Source organism: Sabethes cyaneus, chromosome 3, assembly GCF_943734655.1.
Source record: "Sabethes cyaneus chromosome 3, idSabCyanKW18_F2, whole genome shotgun sequence".
Classification (NCBI taxonomy): domain Eukaryota; kingdom Metazoa; phylum Arthropoda; class Insecta; order Diptera; family Culicidae; genus Sabethes; species Sabethes cyaneus.
Genome location: NC_071355.1, coordinates 133270466 through 133289524, shown reverse-complemented (window position 1 = coordinate 133289524; position 19059 = coordinate 133270466). Strand labels below are relative to the sequence as shown.

Below are 19059 nucleotides of genomic sequence, written 5' to 3'. Positions count from 1 at the left end.
TAGAATAAGGAACATAGGAACAGACAGACAGACAGACAGACAGAAATCCTTTTTATAGGTATAGATTAAATGAGAGGTTTTGACATTATGATCATATTTGCAAAGTTTCATAAGAATTGGTTTTACCGATCAAAAGATATTTAAAAATAATTGATGAAATATATTCAAGAAAACTTTACTGATGTCAATCAGTGGGACCAAACCTCAAAAACGCGATAATTTACTATTGCATGAAAATGCGTAATTTTGATCAAATAAGTAGTTTAAAGACATAATTTAAAGAAATAATCTCATTTCTAAATACGTCCTTTTGATAAGTTACTCTTGGCGAAAAAAAATATGTTCAATGGAAAGCAAATCCTTGTGTGGTATCGAACATACCAGCAAAACTTCATTTCAATCAAAAATAATCGAGACAAGCCGATTTGCTATTTGAACTGATAAGGCGTATATCAAATGACAAATAAGATGATAAAACAAAGGTTCCTTTCACTACTAGGTGGATTAAATCGGGGTTTTCACACAGCCAAGGGATGCAGGGTGCGGCGGCATGTTTGATATCGTTATTTGTGTTTAGTGTTGTATAATTTGTGTACCCTGGTTTTAGTGAGTTTTGAATAAATCGATTCGGGTAGTGATTTATAGGCAAGATATTCCTCACTGCTTTGATCGCAGCTTGGCGATGTTTGCAGTCTGATAACTTTAATGCTCGATAAATTAGAGCTATTGCAGTGTTACACTTATGTGCATACGGGCTTTGAGAGTTATAATCGAGGTATCTACCATCCCCCTGTTTCAGTAGCCACGATTTTTCTATTCATTCCCCTTTCCTTTGAGCTCCATGACGAGAAACTTCAAGGTCAAGCTCTGATTGTCTTCCATCTCGATAGTGAATTGCAATCTAGTGTTAAAGTTATTAAAAGCATTCAGAGTTTCATTCACATTTTGTGCGGATACTACGCAGAAGCACGACCAATCGAGAAACGCTAGTTGCACTTTATAATATATACTCAGACTACTTGAATTGTTGCTGGTCCATAATTCCAAATGAAGTGCCGCTGATTATTTCAAAGTTAATAAACTGTAAAGCAATTTTTTAACTAAAAATCAATTTTCCAAAAAAGGCCATTTCACAAAATGATTTAATTTAATTTATTAATACTGGTCTTCGAAGGTATCGTACAGACAGTTCTAATATATACTAATTCTAAGTTTAAAAGTAGTTCTTGTCACATTATAGTCAAAACAGTCAGATACAACATTAAATTCACGACAACATACATCAATAGGATTATTCCTGGCAAACAAAGTACGGTGCATTGAAAATCTAAAGAAGTCCGCTTGTCGGGTACGCCTTGGCGGGACGTTGAGTCAAAGCTGTCCTAACATCTCCGGGCTATCGACATTGTTTTGCAGGAGGTCGAAGATAAATAGTCGTTGCAACATGCTCCTCCTATTTGCCAAAGTGGGCAGACGTAGTAGGGCGCAACGGTGCTCGTAGGGAGGCAAACGGACTGAGTCATTCCAAGGCAGCTTTCGAAGAGCGTACTGGATGAAATTACGCTGGATTCGTTCGATCCGGTTGATTTGAACTGCATGGTAGGGTGCCCATGCAAGCACCCCGTACTCAAGAATACTGCGCACAATCGAACAGTAGAGGGACTTTAGGCAGTAGACATTTTTTTGTGTGTGGATATTATCACTACGACCAGCATTTTGATCACAATAGATCTTAGCCAGATGTTATTCCGCACTTCGTTGTTATTGCAATGTCGCTATAGAGAGTGCGAACTGCTTTTATTATCCGTGCTTAAAGTGTCGGTGTATTTTCACCCCTTTTTTCCCTCTACGCTTCTTACTACTTTTCAACCAATCTAGCTCTAGAGCCAGGAAGTGCGGAGACTAGTTACAATTTGTCCTTGGACAAGAGGCTTCATTCGCACCTCGAGCAAGTATTATTAACCTGTCCCGGCTAAAGGTTTCATTGGTCGGTAAAGCAGAGTTCAGGCAATAGACATCCTGGAACTACTGTATATTCCGTTTGATAAATCCTAGTACAGCATAAGCTTTAGCAGTAGTAACTGCGACGTGCTGCGCAAAACAAAGTTTGCTATCCAGAAGAATGCCCAAATCTTTTACGGTATCGACCCGGGTGATACTAGCTGTTTCCATCTTATAGTCGAACGAAGTGATCTGTCTATTTCTGCAGAATGAGATGACATTACATTTCTGCACATTCACTTCCATTCCGTTCAGAATGCACCAATTTAGTAACGAATCAATGCGAATCAATGTCAGATTGTAAGGCACAGTAATCAAATCTCGAAGCTATTACACGGTAGAACTTCAGGTCGTCGGCAAACATACACTTAGGGGATACAATTGTAGAGCACAAATCGTTCACAAAAAGGATAAATAGCAATGGGCCCAGATGGCTTCCTTGGGACAAACCTGATTGTATTTCAAATGGAGGGGAACTGGCTTCATTTACACGCACAAACACATTCCGACCGGTAAGGTATGACGATATCCACCGTGTCAGCCACACAGGAAATCCCATTCTCTCTAGCTTCGTTACTATTAACAGGTGCGGCACTCTATCAAAAGCTTTAGCAAAATCAACATAAATCGCATCGATTTGCAGTCGCTCTCGTCAGTGTTGAAACATACGCCATTAAGTTTGTGATCGTCGAACGTTTTTTCGCGAATCCATGCTACCATTCCGAGATAATATGATGAACCTTCGGGTAAAGCGAATCGTGGATAAGGCTTTCAAAAACCTTTGGTAAACAACTAAGAATTGAGACACCGCGGTAGTTCGTAACGTCATGGATACTACCTGCTTTATGGACAGGTGTAATTGCAGCAGACTTCCAAACACTCGGAAAAATTCCTTCCGTCATAGATTGATTAAAAACAATCCTTGCAGGAATTGCAAGTGTTGCAGAGCAGTTTTTGAAAGAAAGCGGTGGCAGGCTGTCAGGTCCGGCGCCTTTCGATCCATCAATTGATTGTAGCTTCGACGCCACCTCGTTGATCGTAAAGTTGAACAGCGGTATGTTCAAGTCGAATAGCGGCAAACTGCTCAAATACGCTTCAGACGAAGGTGGTAAGTTATTACTTTGCACAGTTCGAAAGAAGGATGAGAACAGGCTTGCTGACTCAGACGGAGACTACGGTGTCGAAGTAGTGTACTCGTTGTGGAATTCCGCCCTGCTGCTTCCGATTCCTCACGTACGTCCAAAACGATGCGGGGTCGCATCTAATGTTAGATTCCACGCGACGAATGTAGCAGCGAAAACAGTGTACATGTAATGAGTTATATTCGCTCTCAATATCACGCAACATAGCTTTGCTCCTTTCATCTCTTCTGCGAAAAAAAACGTTTTCTAGCCTTGCGGAGTCGGTTTCGCAAACGCCGTAACTGATTGTTCCACCACGGCTGCTTACTTCCGCGCCGGCAGAATTGTTTCTTCCTGGGGCAAACATCGCTAAGTATTCCGTAAATGTGGTTATAAAAACGTGCCACAGCTTCATCAGCGCTGCCAACAAGAAAATCATCCCAGCGAGGCTCGGCAAATCGTCTGTTAACCGACTCGAAATCACATCGGTTGAAGTCAAATTTCAGTATTAAAAGCATTATCTTTCTCGTCAGCAAGTTCAAACCTTAACACAAAGGGACGCTGGTGTTGATCGATTGCAAGTAACGGTAACGGCGGATTCAGCAGCTCTACATGACTATTATCATTGATGAAAGCTAGATCGAGAAGTCTCCCATTGAAATTCGTTATGTCCCGAGCAGGAGCGAAGAGCAAAATAATATAAAAACAATATCAAACTGTGTTAGAGTTTAACAACTGATTTTGTTATCATATCTTATTTTGGCCTTAAAATGACATTCGATATGCAATTTTATGGATGGGGTAAGAGAGCAGTTTTAAGGAGGGAGAAAGAGGGGGGGCTCCTATACAAATAAAACACAAAATTTCCTCAAAACTCGAGAACTAATCAAGCAAATGGAACCAAATTTGGCATTTGGGGGTTTCAGAAGGCAAGAATTTTTTCTATGGTGAATTCAGACCCCGCCCCTTTTTAGGAGGTGGTCTCCCATGCAAATGAAATACAAATTTCCTCATAACCCGAGAACTATTCAAACAAAAGAAACCAAATTTGGCATGTGGGGATTTTTGGAGGTAAGAATTTTTCCTACGGCGTACTGAGACCCCTTGCCCTTTAAAGAGGGGGGAGGCTCCCATACAAATGAAATTCAAATTTAGTTATAACTCTAGAACTAATCAAGCAAATGGAACCAAGTTTGTCATGTGGGGGCTATAGAAGCCAGAAAGTTTTTCTATGGTGTACTGAGGATTTTGAGAAATAAGGAACGGATTTGTAAAATACGTCAACATAATTACAGACGTTCCTGAGGAATTAAAAAATAATTATTGTGGCAGTAGTAAGGCCAGATCACACCGCTAGGTAGATTAATTCAGGCTTCTCTTAACACTTTAAACTCTGAATTTAGATAAAAGAGAAATGTAAACAATGGAAACCATGCATATACAGGGGTTAGACAAAATGTTTGGGACAGTAAAATTTTGATGAAATTCAAACGGCCATAATGTCCATAAAATTGAACGTTTTTAGATGAAACCAATTCCATTCGACGGGGAAATCTTTATAGTATTTCTAAAATATTTGAAGATTCACAATAGTCAGCGGACAACGAAGATATTCCGGGTTATCTGGGGGTATGTCAAAAACTGATTTTTTTCATCACTTGTATCTTTTTCTGTCATGGAAATTTATTCATATTCTAATTTACCCGAGCAGGAGCGAAGAGCAAAATGATATCAAAATGTGCTGTGAAAATCGAATAACTCGTATCAAAATTTGGTCTTATTTTGGCTGACATAGTTGGTAAAATAACAAAAATTAATAATAAAATTTTGCTTCTTTAAGGCCAAAAGAATAACTACTTGTGTTATTTAAATAACAAAGCAATAACATGACTGTATTCAGAGTTTAGAATAACATATTTTAGTATTATTAAGGTATTGAATAACAAATGCAGTGGCATATGAGATATTAAAAAATCATTTTATAAAATATTTTTAATCCGAAATCTCTTTAATTATTAAAAAAAAATTTATGAAATATATATCGAATCATTTTAAGGTCAAAATAAGATATGATAACAAAATCAGTTATTAAACTCATCTTACAACGACTGTTTAAAATATCTACTTCCATATCTATTAAATAACAAAATATTGCATTATAACACAGTTTGATATTGATATTGTTTTTATATTATTTTGTTCTTCGCTCCTGCTCGGGTAACCCCAAAACTAGATTTCATTTCCAGTCGATTAGTCGAAAAAGAACGGAAATCCGACGAAAAACAGCCAAGTTATGGCCATTTTTGTAAAATCACCACTAGCAACCACTATCATCACTATCAACATTGCTCTGGCCAGTTTAGGACATGACGCAAACCATGTCAATATGAGCATCAAACGTTAAAGTTTTATGAGCCATTGACATTGGAAACATTTCCAGGTCCGCAGCGTGCCATGGCAACCCCGTACCAGGTTCTAGGTACCCCGGCGGAAGTGGTCGTGTCAGGGAATATTCGAAATCATGTCAATATGGGTGTCAAACATCAGGATTTTCAACCCTCGTAAATTTTTGCAGTTTGACATCCATATTGGAATGGTTTTGGTCATGTTTTAAAATGGTCATAAAGGTAAGACATTACTGGCAACATTTCCAGAACTGATTTCACTAAAATGGCCATATCTCGGTTGTTTCTCGTTGGATTTCCGTTATTTTTCGACCAATCGACTGGAAATGAAATCTAGTTTTGGGATAAAATACGAAAATTTCCAGGACATGAAAAGATACAGGTGATTAAAAATATCATTTTTTGTTATACCCCCAGACAACCCGGATTATCTCCGGTGTCCGCTGACTATTGCAAATTTTGAAATATTTTTGAAAAACTTGGAAAATTTCCCTGTCGAATGCAATTCGTTTCATCTAAAAGTTTTCAATTTTGTAAAAGTTATAACCGTTTGAATTTCATCAAAATTTTGCCTGTCCCGATCGTTTTGTCTAACCCCTGTATCTCTGAAAAGCCAATTATGTTGTATAAGGGTAGCCTGTTGGCAGATTGAGACCAGCTGCAGGTTGAGAAAACTCGATTATTTTTAAATGAATGTAAATAGCGCCTCAAATCTTACTCAAACCTAAGCCTTGTTTTATATTCAAGTTGATTTAGAAGAAACTACTTGCATGTTTTCTTTGAAATGCGAGTGGGTCATGAAAAAGTAGAGATGGGCGAACGGCTCACGAGGCGTTCAAATGAACCGGTTCACAAAAAAGAACGTTCAAACAAACGGCTCTTGAAAAAGAACCACGGTTCCTCAAACGCACCCGACGGCGACACGAAGTTTGGTTCGGGAATCGTAGTTTACCGAACCGTCAACATGCCGAACAACGAACTGTGAGCCATGAGCCGCTCATTTGAATCGGTTCGCAGCAACAAATGAACGGTTGGGAGTCGCTCACACAAAAGAGCCGTTTTGCCCACCTCTATGAAAAAGGCAAAAAAAAATCATTGGTTACTTTTTTGAGCTAATATTTCTTTGTTTTCCTCCAAGAATTGGTAAAGGCTTTTTTTATGTATTTGATAAGTTTTGCAGTGCTCTTCAACACCAAAGACTATTTACATATATGTATTGTGATGATAGACAAATTGATTATGTTAAACTGGGTTGACGGTTAAATAAACATTGGCGTCCCTATCGGTTGCCATTGTCTTGTTTTGCCCATTCTGTGTGTGTGTGTGTGTGTGTGTGTGTGTGTGTGTGTGTGTGTGTGTGTGTGTGTGTGTGTGTGTGTGTGTGTGTGTGTGTGTGTGTGTGTGTGTGTGTGTGTGTGTGTGTGTGTGTGTGTGTGTGTGTGTGTGTGTGTGTGTGTGTGTGTGTGTGTGTGTGTGTGTGTGTGTGTGTGTGTGTGTGTGTGTGTGTGTGTGTGTGTGTGTGTGTGTGTGTGTGTGTGTGTGTGTGTGTGTGTGTGTGTGTGTGTGTGTGTGTGTGTGTGTGTGTGTGTGTGTGTGTGTGTGTGTGTGTGTGTGTGTGTGTGTGTGTGTGTGTGTGTGTGTGTGTGTGTGTGTGTGTGTGTGTGTGTGTGTGTGTGTGTGTGTGTGTGTGTGTGTGTGTGTGTGTGTGTGTGTGTGTGTGTGTGTGTGTGTGTGTGTGTGTGTGTGTGTGTGTGTGTGTGTGTGTGTGTGTGTGTGTGTGTGTGTGTGTGTGTGTGTGTGTGTGTGTGTGTGTGTGTGTGTGTGTGTGGGGGTGTGTGTGTGTGTGTGTGTGTGTGTGTGTGTGGGGGTGTGTGTGTGTGTGGGTGTGTGTGGGTGTGTGTGGGTGTGTGTGTGTGGGTGTGTGTGGGTGTGTGTGTGTGGGTGTGTGTGGGTGTGTGTGTGTGGGTGTGTGTGGGTGTGTGTGTGTGGGTGTGTGTGGGTGTGTGTGTGTGGGTGTGTGTGGGTGTGTGTGTGTGGGTGTGTGTGGGTGTGTGTGTGTGGGTGTGTGGGTGTGTGGATGTGTGTGTGTGTGTGTGTGTGTGTGCGTATGTGTGTGCGTGTGTGTGTGTGTGCGTGCGTGTGTGTGCGTGCGTGTGTGTGCGTGTGTGTGCGTGTGTGTGCGTGTGTGTGTGTATGTGTGTGATGCCTCATTTTCAATCGCTTATTTCTCGGTACGGTACTATAGTGGTTAGTGGAGTATATCACTATTAAATTGTTTCGTAGTCCGACGTTTCGTTTAAAAGCTTTAAGTAAAAATGTAAAAACTACGTGACACGATTTTCTCCGTAACCACACAACCGATTTCAACAATCCTAGTACCAAAAGAAAGCTCTTGCTATTACTAAATTTTTCACCAAGTTTTATTTAAAACAAACAAGCAGTTTATAGTAAAAGTAAGCTTTAAAAACCAGTTTTTACTAGGTACAAATGATTGCCTGAGATGGCCAAACCGATTTCTGCGTTGCTAGTCTCATTTGAAAGGTAATATAGCCTAATAGATTGTTTTTTGATTGGACGTTTAATTTGAAAGTTATGCACAATCGTGTACAACACATTAATATCAACAATAATTTATAATGATTTTAACCAAGATTATTTATTTGTTTTTAACTATTTTAGTATCAAACGAGAGGTTTTCATACTGCGAATATATCTGCAAAATTTCATAAGAAGTGGTTTTAGCGAACAAAAGATATTTAAAAATAATTGATGAAATTTATTCAAGAATCAAGAAAACTTCACTGATATGAATCAGTGGGACCCAACGTCAAAAACGCGAAAATTTACTATAGCGTAAAATGCGTAATTTTTCAACGAGTGTTTCTTTGGAGCAATAAATAAAATTTAGCACATTTTCTTACACTATTCAGGTGACTGTGAATCCGCATAACATGGTGACACAAATTTTACTTTTTTTTAAAAGCGCCAAAAAAAAAGTGTCTTCCCAAACTTGTAGAACATACTAAAATAAGCAACTTTGCTGCCTTGTTACCGTTTGAAATTTTACCCCATATACCACACAGAAATAGATGCGAGAGAACGGTGCATACTACTATTCGTCAAGAACGTATTCCGATTCGTATTTTGCTATAAATTGTCTAAAGTCCCGTCATTGTCCCGACAACTAGTCATTGTTAGTTTTTTGAATTATATTTAATAAATGTTATTTGTATGTTAGAAGATAGGGCTAAATTAGGCACTAAAATAAATAATCTACGGTCTAAAGGTAGGTTTAGAATAAATAATAAAATTGTTAACACAGTAAACACAAAATATTGCTGGATCTGGGAAAGCGTTAACACATGACTGGAATGGACTGGAAGGAGAGATGTCAGAAGGCGAAAAGGGGTTGGAAAAGGGAGGAAGGGACTGTTAGGTTAGAAACGATGGAAGCCTGAAAAGTAATGTCATTAGTCGATAAACCGTCAAAGACAACGGAGTGAAATGATTAGAAGATATATCTATTGGGGAAATAAAACATAGCGTATCCAAGTTAAAAGTGAGATACTATTAAAGAAAGCTGAAGTGAAAAGAAAATAGAAGGGATCAGGTATGATTAGCTAAAAGTTCAGGAAAACTGAAGGCAGAAGAAATATAAAAGGTTCCGTTTGTTCCTCCCTCCCCGATCTCCAGGACCCATTATTGTCCATTAGCTGCAAGTCAACCACGTGGCTGGCAAGCCGCAGTCCTTTTTAACCGAGCCGAGTGCCAGTGCCAGCGTTAGTCCTAGATTGGCTATTTGATTTTGCCACCGCAAACGTCAGCAGCAGCCACGCTGCGAGAAGCAGACCGCAGATCCCCCAGACACCACCACCATCGAGTTGAGCACCGATCCAGATCCAGCATCACTCGGCCGGCCCAGCATACACACTTACACCATACACACCTAGTAAGTTAAGCCATTTTTACTCGACTATTTTTTATTGCAATTGGAATGTGAAAATGAGAAAATAAGAAAAAGAAAATAAAAAGGTTTGACAAAACGGGTCTTTCTTTTTAAAAAGGAGGTACTACTCGTGGGAAGGACCAATCAGCACCTAAGTTAGGATTTTTGGATTCTGACCTAAAACGAACAATCTGACAAAATTTGGTTCAAACCCGTGAAGGTCGATTATATGGTTACTAGCTGACCTGACAAAATTCGTATTGCCACAAATTAAACTGTATTGTACATAAATCGTGAATCTCAGATGGCCTTTGTCACAATCTCGAGTTTTGCAAGTTTCTGGGGAGTTCATGGGTGTTTTAATATACAAATTTCCCTCACAGTAAAGTAGAAAACAACTCCCCCCATTGCTTAGCCTGATAAAATAAAGCGGATAACATTTAAATATTCGCCATCATTACAAACAATTTCGCCGTATACCATTTTGCGGAACATCAATTCTCGGTTGACCATAACGCGGAATATAGAGTTTCGCAGAATACCATTGCTCGAAAAACCTTACGCGGGATGTACCATTCCACGGAAAATCTTTTCGTAGAAAGTACCATTTCGCTGGGGTGACCCAACTGAAGGAAAGTAATAGAGGTCAGCAGATCTAAGAAAATAAATAAACCTAGGTAGATGTGATCTCTACGGAGGGCTGCCCCTCGCAGTGGCCGGCGCTTCCGACGGCAGGTCGCCGGCAATACTCTCGGCCTGTGGCCGTCTTGCGCTGAATTATCTAATGTTACTATTGATAGTTTTTGGTGGTATTGTTATTGATTAATGTTTAATGAAAGAGTCTAAAATTTCTCGAGTTCGATTAGTTTTTGAGTTACGCAAAAATTTCTGTCTTATTTGTAGTCCTTATTCTCCTACCACAGAGGTGAGGGGTCTCAAACCATCATTTAAAAAAATCCTGCCTCCAAAACCCCCTTTGCTTGATTAGTTCTCGAGTTATGAGAAAATTTGTATTTCATTTCTATGGGAGGCCCCCCTCCTAAAAAAGTAAGGGGTCTCAATTCATCATAGAAAAAATTCATTCATGAAAAAATTCATCAAAACACCCACATGCCAAATATGGTTCCATTTGATTAATTAATTCTCGAGTTATGAAGAAATTTGTATTTCATTTGTATAGGAGCTCCCCCTCCTAAAGTATGAAAAGGTTTCAATTCACCATAGAAAAATTCTTGTCTCCAAAAACACCCGCATGTCAAATTTGGTTCCATTTGCTTGATTAGTTCTCGAGTTATGAGGAAATTTGTATTTCATGTGTATGGGAGCCTCCCCTCCTAAAAAAGTAAGGGGTCTCAATTCATCATAGAAAAAATTCATGCCTCCAAAAACACCCACATGCCAAATATGGTTCCATTTGATTAATTAGTTTTTGAGTTATATGGAAATTTGTATTTCATTTGTATAGGAGCCCCCCCTCCTAAAGTGGGGAGGGGGCAGGGGTCTGTCTGCCCGCATGTTCCTTATAGAATCGAAAACTACTGAACCGATCGGCGTGAAAATTTGCATATAGGGATTTTTGGGGCCAGGGAAGGTTCTTATGATGGTTAGAAACCCCTCCCCACACTAAGAGGGGGGGCTCCCATACAAATGAAACACAAATTTCTGCATAACTCGAGAACTAATCAAGCGAATGGAACACAATTTTACATGTGGGTGTTTTTGGAGACAAGAATTTTTTCTATGGTGATTTGAGATCCCTCCCCACGTTAGGAGGGGGGCTCCTATACAAATGAAATACAAATTTACTCATAACTCGAGCACTAATTAATCAAATGGAACAATAATTGGCATGTGGGTGTTTTTTTGGAGGCATGCATTTTTTTAGGAGGGGGGCTCCCAATCAAATGAAATACAAATTTCCTCATAACTCCAGAACTAATCAAGCAAATAGAACCAAATTTAGCATGTGGGTATTTTTGTAGGCAATTTTTTTTCTATTGTTCTCCCCTCTTTAGGAAGGGAATAATGACCCCTCTCCCTTTTAAGAGGGGAGGCTTCCATAGAAATGAAATAGAAATTTCCTCATTACTCGAGAACTAATCAAGCAAATGGAACCAAATTTGACATGTGGGTGTTTTTGGAGACGAGAATTTTTTCTATGGTGAATTGAAACCACGAGTGTTGCCGGCTACCTGCCGTCGAAAGCGCCGCCCACTACGAGGGGACAGCCCCCCGTAGAGATCACCTCTATCTAGGTTTATTTATTTTCCTAGATCTACTGACCTCTATTACTTTTCTTCAGTTGGGTCAACCCTGCGAAATGGTACTTTCTACGAAAAGATTTTCCGTGCAATGGTACATCCCGCATAAGGTTTTTCGAGCAATGGTATTCTGCGGAACTCTATATTCCGCGTTATGGTCAACCGAGAAATGGTTTGTAATAATGGCGAATATTTAAATATTATCCGCTTTATTTTATCAGGCCAAGCAATGGGGGGAGTTGTTTTCTACTTTACTGTGTGGGAAATTTGTATATTAAAACACCCACGAACTCCCCAGAAACTTTCAAAACTCGAGATTGTGACAAAGGCCATCTGAGATTCACGATTTATGTACAATACAGTTTAATTTGTGGCAATACGAAGTTTGTCGGGTCAGTTAGTAATCAAATAAAAACTTTCAATTCCAATCAAAAATAATATTCTTGCTGGAAATGCCTTTAACAAATGACAAATAAGATGGTATAACAAAGTTTCTTTTCACCATTAGGTAGATTAAATCAGGTTTTTTGAATGCTGCCATAAACAGATCCATTTTCAAAATTCGACGAAGAGATACCCTGTTGGTATTCAGCTCAGCTTCCATTTTCTGTGCGGACCGGTCGCAACTAGATTGGCTCTTGAACAACATTTTTGACTTCTGCAGTTTTAACACTCGTTTTCTTCCTGTTTTTTACCGTTTTCAACAGATCCCGTCTCGACAAATCTTTTTACTCTATAGTATACAAATTCTGTTTTTATGCCGAGATGTTTCAGGTCACGAAAATTAGTGGCGCAGGTAATTAATCGTTTCGGAATTTATTTATTATCAACGACCGTAGCTCAAACATGGTACGGGCACACCGAACAAGACACAATACGAAGATGAAACTTCGTCAAGTAAGATTTAAGTCATGATGACACACACCTGATATTAGTTTGATTGTATTAATTGTATATGCTATAATGTATATAAAATAATTTTTGTTCGAATATATATGTGCCACACTGTACTAAAAAATGAAACTCATATTCGACTCTAATTGAAATGCATATAACGAACAGAGGGTAAAGGGTGTTGGCCTATTATTACCATGTTTCCCTATATATCTGTTTCATCTGTGAAATAATATTCTGGGCCCGCCTTCATAAGAACCTACCAAGGATTTAGTAACGGAGAGTTACCTTTATTTGTGATGGTACGTTCCGTTTTGATTGAAAATTTAGCGGTTTTGAGTGCCTTGTTGCCTCTGTAATCTATAGTCTCTGTAGATTTAGTATCAGTCATATATTATTCTAGAAGTGTAGACACTAATAGCTTTAGCTATCGAAAATTGATATGATTTGATATGTCGCATCATATGTGTTTATTTCTATTCTGATCCAAGCCGGCAATTTCAATAGAACTTTTCCGGAACACGGAACTGGCCATATACACTCTGACAGATACGACATGCTCGCCAATTGTGTTGTGTCGAGTGCTGATATATTTTATATGCGACATAACATAACATATAGGTATTAAAATCAACTTAATAATGTTGAAACCACGCGACATGAGTGTTTTTAAGATTCATACACGCATCATTGATTTCTGGGATTTCAAAAGCAATTTTACGCTCAAAACGAAAGATATGTTCACGAAAATTCCTCATGGTGTGCTTTGTGTCTTTCAGAACTGCTGAAACTGCTGAAATCCCAGAAATCATCGATGAGTGTTTAAACCTCAATAGCAAACTAAATAGTGGGTAAACTAATTGCGGATGTAGTGAATTCATAATATGAAAATCAAAATCAAGTTGACATTTTCTTTCAAATATGTAATATGTTTTCCTTGATCAGATATAAAGTTGTAAACTAAAGGTTACCGTGACAAATAAACAAATAAATTACAAATTCATCAAGCAATAAAAGAAAATTAGAATATTTATCGTAAATTCGTTATTGCACATTTCAACGTTGGAAACGCATTATTTCAATTAAAACTAATATTTTATGGCATGGCAAATATGAGAAAATTTATCAAACTAAACCTGATTGATTTTCTTGTTTTTCATTATGTAATTCTTTTTATTGTAGTGTTAACTGGCCTAGCGAAAAAACACTAATGCTGTTAGAATTCTGGATTAATTTGTTTTAATTAAGATGCTCAGCACTGGTGTACACGAGAAGAGCTCATGATATTTGTAGTTTTACTTCGTCGATACCATGATGTTTTTTTGAACAACGGTGTTGCTTAAAGTTTTCCTTATTCCTGTTGTACAATAATTTATTGATGCTACACACTTACCTTTTAATAAACAGGTGCTATATAGCTTGTGAAACTATTACAGTTAAAAATGTTCGAACTATTAACATTGATTGATTTTTCCGAACTTACGAAAACTGTTATTACTGCTATTTAAATTATTTGCAGTGATTCTATTGATGTTTCGAAGCTCACAGCAACTTGTTTCGTTCAATCCGGCACTAGATTTCTCCATAAACGTTATCAGTTCTATTTGAATCCTGCATCTATTACCAATACAAAAAGATTAAGGTTGTTATTACTGATAGTTTTGATTCGAATTACACGTTGTAAACTTGTTATGATGGCTCGATATTGCATTTTTATCATTATAATACTATGAAATTCAACTGCCACGTTATTCCGCGTGTTTTCGTTATGCAGAGTCAATGATTTGATTAACTCATTTTCACCTTCACTGTTATCACTTTCGGTTCCAAAATATTGGAAGAGGTTCACATTCACGCATTAATCTTGTTCGAAGAGAGACTTGTTAATTTGAAGGCGGACGAAATATAAATAAGAGAACACATAAGTTTTGGACTAGTGAAGTTTTGCGCAGTACAAAACATTGATAACGAATCTCTATTCACACATACAGTATTACTCAATTGTATACACATACGGCAATATTGTAATATACTGTATACTAGAATAATAGTTGACGAAAGGACATCAAGACTTTTTCCATTCCTATTCAGACTCAGTTTTCCTTTGGGAGGTACCATTGACTTTAGTACGGTATAAGGAGAATCGTACACTTGATCAATGAAATTCACAGCATGTGTGTCTTGCCTTTGTGCTGCTTTCTCAAAACAAACTACTCTTTGAAAGCAGGCTCAAGTAATATTTTTAAACGTTTAATTGTTATGTCTTACCATCGTAATAGATTTGTTCATTGTTTTTTTTTAATAAAAAAAAGTATATATAGAGAAAATGGAGGAAGAAAATGTTGCCTGCCTGACCGTAATTTTAATCAATTGTATGTATAAGATTTTACCTTTACTTAGAATGATTCGAATATAAATTGTAGCCTGATACCATTATTTAGGTAGAGCAGTTTGTTTATGCTGAAGTTAAGAAATTCGTACGTTTGTTTTCTGGCTGCAATGTTCTCTTTCGTTTTGTGATTCAATTTTTGCCGGTTTTGTCAAGGCCAACTTTTTCGGTCTACCTCTTCATAGTGACAACAGCTTGATATTACCTATATAGGTCCTGATAATAGTTCTAATGAAAGTGAATAATTTGCCGTTATTTATTAGGGTAAGCGTACCAGTAATGGCGTATTTAGTAATCAAATTGCAAATTTTTGTTCAGAATACAGTAATGTCAAAATGAATATACATGCATTAGCACACGATATGATTGCAATGTTCTTATTCCTTCAAATGACGGTTGGAACCATTAAACTTTTTTCTAGCATCGTTGGTTTGCCAATAGTGGTGGTACGGCTCCTACGGTGGAGGCATCGGTACCCGTAATGGAGGTAATTCATTAAACATTCAATTACTGCAACAAAAATTTATACAAACTGGCTCTCTATGCTTGCATAAGAGCAACTGTTCACCTTTTATCCACTAGATATTTAAATTTTATAAATTCATAAATTAATAATATCAAAAAACGATAGAATTCAATAACTATTTCAGCAGCAATGCAGTATTGAGTTTTACGCAGGATATCTAGCAAATCAGCAGAATGCTTCTTCTAATTTTTGAAAAAGATTTTCACGATTTTATTTTGCCTCTAAAACGAGAGACATTTATTTCAAGCGAACCGTATAACCCAGGTGCACATTAAGGGGTTATATACAGTTAGTAGGCTTGAAAAAGTGGGTTTTTCTAGAATTTCTTTTAGAGAAATTTTGGCTATATTTTAACATATTTTGTTTTTGGAAAAAGTTAGAGGAATACTATCATTTTTGACGAAATGACAGCTTGTTAAACATAAAAAACCGATTGTTGGGAAAAATTTTGCTCTTAAATTGTCCATAAAATAAGAAATATTAATCGGTGAGGAAAAACCTTCGATTAATCTGTAAAATATATCCTTAGAACACTTGTGTCAAAATTTGAAGTGATTCTGTTACGACACCACAGGGCACTCTCGTTGTGACGTTGTCACTGAGTGAGTTCCAAGCATCTGTCAGAGCGAATGTCAGGGCGAGCATAGCCGGCCATGTCTCTTTACTGTCATCAGGAGCATAAAGCGCAAACGTGGCTATTAAAACGGTTGAGTTCAATAGTACGTGCTCAAACATTGTTCTTAGTTACTAAATTGAAGATTATTAAAACTTAAAATCTACCTCTATTAAAACTTAAAGTCTAATTCTTATACTAAATAGGCGGTATAGTGTCAGGTGATTAAAATAGCATTTAACCGTTATGTGTACGGGAAATTTAACACCCATAAGTGTGTTCGGATGGGTACCCGGGTACCCACCGAAATGAAATGCTTCTAGCTTTATCAATTCTTGACCGATTTTGGATCTTGAACCGTCAAAAGATTGGAAAATTTGTCTATTTTTAGGGCATGAGACTTACCAAGCCTGGAACCACGTCTGGTTCCCATAAATCCGGATCTCCGGGACCATGTTCCGGATCCAAAACAAATGTGAACAATTGTCAATAAAACCACACAATATTGGTATCAAAATTCATGAAATCACTCCAGGAGTTGATGTTTATCCATTTTGAGTCCATTTAACGAGTTGTCTTCGCAATGGCCATTCCGGAGCAGGTTCCTGTGAGGCTCTATGAGACCAGTAACATGTTTGGATAAAACCCTAGCAATATGTATATCAAAATTCGTGAAATTACTCCAGGAATTAAAATTTATTCTTTTTGAGTTCAGTTGATGACGTGTCCTCGGAATGGCCATTCCGCAACAGGTTCCTGTGGAGCCCTATGAGACCAGTAACATGTTTGGTTAGAAACCCCAGCAATATGTATGTCAAACTTCATGAAATCACTCCAGGAGTTGATTTTTGTCCATTTAAGTCGATTTGACGAGTTATCCTAGGAATGACCATTCCGGAGTAACTTACCGATGGGCCCGATATGGCCACTAGCTTGTTTGACATAAAAAGAAAACTCGGCAAGATGTATGGCAAACTTCATGAAATCACTCCAGAAATTGATTTTTATCCATTTTGAGTCCATTTGATGAGTTGTCCTCGGAATGGCCACTCAGGGGACAACTTGTCAGATGGACTCAAAATGGATAAAAATGAACTGCTGGCGTGATTTCATGAATTTTGACATACATATTGCTAGGGTTTCTATCCAAACATGCTAGTGGCCTCAGAGGACCCCACGGGAATCTGCTCCGGAGTGGCCATTCTGTAGACAACTCATCAAATGGACTCAAAGTGGATAAAAATCAACTCCTGGAGTAACTTCATGAAGTTTGACATACATATTGCTGGGGTTTCTAACCAAACATGTTACTAGTCTCATAGAGCCCCACAGGAACCTGCTCCGGAGTGGCCATTCCGGGGACAGCTTATCAAATGAACTTAAAATGGATAAAACTCAACTCCTGGAGTGATTTCGTGAATTTTGATATACATATTGCTAGGGTTTCTATCCTAATATGTTAGCGGTCCCGTAAGGCCCCACAGGAATTTGCTCCGGAGTGGCCATTCCGAAGACTATAAGTTGAATGGACTCAAACTGGATAGACATCAACTCCTGGAGTGATTTCATGAATTTTGATACCAATATTGTGTGGTTTTATTGACAATTGTACACATTTGTTTTGGATCCGGAACATGGTCCCGGAGATCTGGATTTACGGGAACCAGACGTGATCCCAGGCTTAGTCAGGCTCATGCTCTAAAAGTAGACAAATTTTCCAATCTTTTGACGGTTCAAGATCCAAAATCGGTCAAGAATTGATAAAGTTAGAAGCATTTCATTTCGGTGGGTACCCGGGTACCCATCCGAACATTTATGGGGTAAAAAAATTCGAAGGCCCCCCCTTCGACCCCCCCTGCTGCTACAGGCAATCTGTTGATGACAAATGGTTTATTCCCACTAGTTAGGAGCATTCTTCGAGTTTTAGCTGGCTGAGTTGTCGTAAACCTTGTTTTTCGAGGCAATAAAGTCTCAAAAGGTACCCGGGTACCCAGCCGAACACATAACGGTTAAACAGGTTATTTGCGACTCTCAAATAATTGTACGTGCACGAAAGCCTAACCTATAATTATTACAGATACTTACGTCTACTATTTGTACGGTTGGATATATTCTAATTAATTAAAACTGTTTCTAAATTGTAAGTACATGCAATAGTCTTAACCTAAATATGAAATTGTAATGCTAAACATAAAATTATTAAAACTAGGACGGAGCTATTGTAATCCATCTTTCATGTCCTGGGAAGAGTTTCGGGCTAAATAATAAGAAGCATACGAAAATGTAAGCAAACCTTTATATAAAATGAATCGTAATGTAACAAATATAATTACAGCTCTGAAGCTGATTGAACTGCTATCAGAACGTTTTACGCTTCCCCGAAATTCCACCGGAACAACCTTCAGAGATTTTCGGTGATCGAAAGATGAGTAATAACGATGTCGCAAAACACTGTGTCAAGTGTGACCGGCCAGACACAGCGTACCATTTTTTGGTTGTGATAGATGTGACACATGGATGCATTTTGACTGCACAGGTGTAACGGACTCTATCGCAGATTCCGATCGCTCATGGAAATGCGATCAGTGTCGATTGCGGGAAGATGACGCCATTTCTCAAACAAGAAAGTCTATTGGTCGCTCATCTACAAGTAAACGTTCAGCCAAGGTGGAACTAAGCCTGCAGATGGTGGAGGAGAAAAAAGCTCTACACATGAAGAGAATTCTGGAGGAGCAGGCGGCTGAAGCCGCTACCCGACAGAAGTTAACTGAGGCGGAGGAAAAATTCCTGAAGCAGAAGTACGATGTGCCTTGGGCAGAAGCGGATGATATAGAAGAAGGAACTAGTAGAAAAACTAGATTGAGTAGTCGAGCAAGTCGGGAGAAAGTACAATCGTGGCTCAA

At 38.3% G+C, this 19059-nt stretch overlaps 1 protein-coding gene across 2 annotated transcripts in view; it reads right to left on the bottom strand.

Annotated features, from left to right (window-relative positions):
- LOC128744175 (adipokinetic hormone/corazonin-related peptide receptor variant I) overlaps nucleotides 1-14505 on the bottom strand; it is a 126687-nt gene extending 112182 nt beyond the window's left edge. Inside the window, exons 1-2 of one of the 2 annotated variants that reach the window (XM_053840987.1) lie at nucleotides 14432-14505; nucleotides 14022-14245 (exon numbers count right to left, since the gene is read on the bottom strand). The gene's annotated coding sequence lies outside the window, so the exon portion shown is untranslated. Of the gene's footprint in view, nucleotides 1-14021 lie in introns of both variants that reach the window. The other variant, XM_053840988.1, reaches the window with a different exon arrangement.
- Nucleotides 14506-19059: the final 4554 nt, after the last annotated feature.